This window comes from Corvus brachyrhynchos, unplaced genomic scaffold, assembly GCF_000691975.1.
Source record: "Corvus brachyrhynchos isolate BGI_N302 unplaced genomic scaffold, ASM69197v1 scaffold91, whole genome shotgun sequence".
Taxonomy (NCBI): domain Eukaryota; kingdom Metazoa; phylum Chordata; class Aves; order Passeriformes; family Corvidae; genus Corvus; species Corvus brachyrhynchos.
This window is the reverse complement of record NW_008236442.1, coordinates 5,742,381-5,746,723: the sequence shown is the minus strand read 5'-3', so window position 1 is coordinate 5,746,723 and position 4,343 is coordinate 5,742,381. Positions and strand designations below refer to the sequence as shown.

Genomic DNA, 4,343 nt, shown 5'->3' with positions numbered 1-4,343 from the left:
TAGGCAGAATGTTTTTATTTGTTTGAGCTGCCTCTAGTGGGAGCTGGGAGCAGAGCCTGGGGAGGGTCGTTGTGTACCTGGGTCACTTGAGTTTGGATATAGCCAATAAAACCAGTTATTGGGAAGGCAATTAGGCTCCTTTCCATATTATTGTGTGGTGTAAAGAGCAAGGACAGGCTGCTCTCATCTTTCTGATGTTTTCCATCTCTTCTAACAAGAGCATTACAGCAGATGCTGTCAAGAATTTTAATAAAACAAATTGCCTTTCTGACTCACTTGATCCATTCCTTCTGGTCTTTAGAGGCTAAAAATACATCAGGAGCTCTAGGTGAAGGAAGTTACTCTTCTCCCCAGCCCCTTCCTCCCCATCCCTCTCTCTCAGTGTATTTTTAGCCTCTGAACTAACTGCGTGCTCTGGAGTTTTAACTCTTGCAGGAAACCCAAAACACAAAGACCCCAAAATGAATAAAGATATGAGATCATAGAATAATAAAATGTCTTGGGTTGGAAGGGACCTTACAGCTCATCTCATCCTACGGGCAGGGGCATCTCCCACTGTCCCAGGTGCTCCAAGCCCCAATGTCCAACCTGGCCTTGGACACTGCCAGGGATCCAGGGGCAGCCCCAGCTGCTCTGGAAATTCCATTTCAGGGCCTTCCCACCCTCATTCCTTCCCAATATCCCATCCAGCCCTGCCCTCTGGCAGTGGGAAGCCATTCCCTGTGTCCTGTCCTTCCATCCCTTGTCCCAAGTCCCTCTCCAGCTCTCCTGGAGCCCCTTCAGGCACTGGAAGGCTGCAACAAGACAGAAAAATCATTTTTGCAGTCCCAAAACATATAGCAAGGAACACATGTGCCCTCAAGAATAAAAGCAGCAGGAAGTGCTGAGCAGCTGCACCTGATCCACCAGGAAAAGCTGGAGGAGCTTCCTGGGGGAGAGGAGATGGAGCTGAGAGCAGGAAGGTATGGAAAAACTCCAGCCCTTGAAACTCATGAGTTGAAGTCCCCATGGGGTGTTTTAGTGCAAAAATACCTTGCTGGCTCTTTACTCTGCGTTGACCTGGGGTGTTTAGTACCTTCCTAGCACTGAGGTAGGGTTTCCATACCTCTGATGCTCTGGCTCACATTTGTGGGTGGTACTTTTCCTCCAAAAGATGGATAACTCTTAATTACAGTGCCCTTATCTGTTTTGATAGGGGTTGTTCTTATTTGCTGTGATTGAGGCACTTGAAGATGCTTTGTTCTCTTTTTGAGGTGTGTGTTTTTCCTTGCATACTCTGCACTTGTAGAAAGCCTTTGTGTAAATAAGAGATTTGTGGAGCCTGATAGGTTTTGGATGCAAATAAGGTCACCCAACCACCTAAATTCTGCTGTGTCTGGGTTTTTTTTAGTGTCCCAGGGATGGTTTTTACCACAGAGGGAGCTGTAGTTGTAAAACTGTGCCTGATTTTCTTTCCATCTCCACTTCTGGAGAGATTCCCTCTTGCAAAGATGAGGCTACAAACTTGCCCAAGCACAGAGTTGTGACCAGCTCTGAGTGCAGCCTTTGGGAAGAAAGAATAAATGACTTTTTGGGCCAGACTTGCTGGTTTTCCTCCTCTGCACGAGTCTTCCCTGCTCCAGGGACAGGGTGGGTGAGAGGCTGGGGACAAGCAGGGGCGAGCAGAGGCCGATCTGTGGTAATCTTCTGCAATAAACTCAGTTATGTTGTAGTAACATGCAGCTAACACAGTTTTGGGGGGAAATACAAATTTGATGCTGTTTTGCAGAGCTGATCTATTCCCGCATACTCACAAAATATCTTCTAATGAAAATTCTCATTCCAAACACAAATAGTGCTTTGAGCCACCCAGCTTTGTGTTTTAAGTCCCCTTGGGGACTCTGGCACCTTGTTCTGTGAGGGGAAACACTAGCTTCCATGGCAAGAAATTAATTTTAGGGTAGCTTATTATGCACCACAGGCCTTTTTAATAGTGGTCATAAAGCTGGAAGCAAAGGAAAAGAGACATGGCTCCTGCTTGATTTAAAGCACTTAGGTTGTTATGGATTATTTATAATTTTATCCTCAGCATGGAAGGTAAAACTTGCAATCCATGGCCAGCCGTAGCTCACCAGGATTTGAAACCCGCAGCTGCAAACATTGGGGGGTTTATTTTTCTTTTTTACACACTAAAATGTGATCTATGGTTGTTTCTAACTTCATAAAGGTACTGATTTGGGACTTTTTAGTGTCATAAAACCTGTGAAGCAGAGACTCCTGGAATGTGAAACACTGACACAATGCCTCTGGAGCACCAAAGGCAAAGCTGGCTGATGAGGATGGGTTATTTGTGGGGATGTGGTGCCTGGAATCACAAACACCGCAGGGTTTAGTGGCACGCACAGAAAAATTCTCCAAACTTTCAGAACCTTGTGTGGAACTCACAAGGCTCCTCTCTTTGGGGGAGAAAAATAAAAGGGGGGAGGTGGAAATGCTACTTTGGAGGAGGAAATACTCGGCTTTTAACTCATAATATTTATCTGCAAAGGGTTGCAGTGCTGATAAAAGGACAAGTAACTGTTATTGACAGAGTGTTTGCATCTTGCTTGATCATTCAGCTTCATAAGTGCTGCAGGAAATCACCAGCTTGGAGCATCCTGCTTATGCAAATGCTGCTGGAGGAGCCCCTTTCCACATGCAACCACTGCCTGAATCCAAGGATTCACCCAAAAAGCACCATGGGAATACAGGATTTAACAGAAAGTTCTAGCCAGGCACTTGCTGCTGGAACCACAGACTTCCCAAACTTTTGATGAAGTGTCATATCCTTTAAAGCTGTGTCATGCAGTGTAAATAAATAACAATGTCCAAACCAACACTCCTGCAAATCTTTGGATGCAGACCCGAAGTGCAGTACAGGCTGTGAACTTGCTTTATATTTCCCTTTGATGATTCAAATGAGCAACAGGGAAAAACTTTCTTTTTCGGACTTACCTACATTTTCCTGAAGATTTATGTTTATTGCTTTTCCACCTTCAGCTGGCAGAAATGAGGTTAGGCTCTCATTACCCACTTCAGCTTTTAATATGCTGTAGAAAGTCATCTGAAAGTGCCAAAATTAGCACTGTCATGCTCCGTGTTGCCCGTTTCACTGCAGCACAGAGCTGTGATAGCCTCAATAATGTACCTGTGGTGCCTGTGACCAGCACAGTCTGGGCTCTGTTTGCCTCAGCCTTCACACGCATACAAATCCATTCTACACGTCCTTTTCTGCCCAGAACACACACATTTGGAGCATCAGCCATTTCCAGACAGGCAGCAGAAATAAAGCAGCAAATTTTCCCCCTTCTCTCCCCCTTATGCAAATGCAAACGACCGAGGAAGGATAAAAACCCAGCCCGGCAAACGCAGCCCCAGCACCATCCACACTGCAGCAGCCAGCGTGATTCTGTACTTACAGCTCGGAGCAGGGAAATGTCTCAGGATCTTTACAATTTTCTCCAGGACTGTGTGGAGCTCTCAGCAAGGCAGAGTGTTCAGCGAGGCAGAACGGAGCCGTATGGAAGGTCTATGCAGCTGGGAGATAATGGAACTGTTTTCCCAGCTGGGACTAGGAGCCCTTTATCCGCTGAGCATTGCGTGTCTCTTCCCTGGTATTAAGCGTGAAATGCACTGCCTTCCCCGTGCTGCTCGAGCTAGGACCCACACAATTAGTGCCTCAATCAGATAAACAGCTCCTACAGTTTATGCATATCCCTGTCTGGAAATTTGGGATGTATAAAAATTAGCTCTGCCTGGCTCATCCTTCAAGAAAGCTGAGCGAGCGAAAGCGCAGCTGTCAGAGCGGAGCATGAAAGATTAAATGTGCTCTTGCTGTTCCTCTCGTACAAATATGAGCTCCTGTCAGGTAATCACAAACCTCTCTCCTCAAAAACTGGGTCACTACACGGGATTAGGTTTAGAACAGGAGTGGAAACAGTTTTGTTTGGTCCTGGTCCCCATAATCGCGTCCTGAGCTCTGTAAGGTTCACTCAAGGGGTGGGAGCTGTCACTTGAATCACATCCCAGCACTCACAGACCTCCTGAAGCACTTAACTGCCCCTTCCTATGTTACCAAACAAATTAAAAAAAAAAAGGAGGGGACACTTGCTTGTCTAAATTGGCACAGACATAAATTCTGATACGAACTTCAAACCTTCTTAGATTTCCATTTTCCCTCTTGGGACTGCTTCAGCAGAGAAAAGGCAGAGTCAGGCAGGGGAGAGTCTTTCTGATAATGAGGAAAAGTTACTTAGATTCATCACTGAATCCCACCTTCCACTATCCCAGGCTGCTCCAAGCCCCAATGTCCAGCCTGGCCTTGG

At 46.1% G+C, this 4,343-nt stretch overlaps 1 protein-coding gene across 1 annotated transcript in view; it reads right to left on the bottom strand.

The window, feature by feature from the left end:
- Nucleotides 1-3,978, bottom strand: part of LOC103624394 (contactin-6) — a 126,785-nt gene extending 122,807 nt beyond the window's left edge. Inside the window, exon 1 of the mRNA XM_017747251.1 lies at nucleotides 3,438-3,978. The gene's annotated coding sequence lies outside the window, so the exon portion shown is untranslated. The remainder of the gene's footprint in view (nucleotides 1-3,437) is intronic.
- Nucleotides 3,979-4,343: the final 365 nt, after the last annotated feature.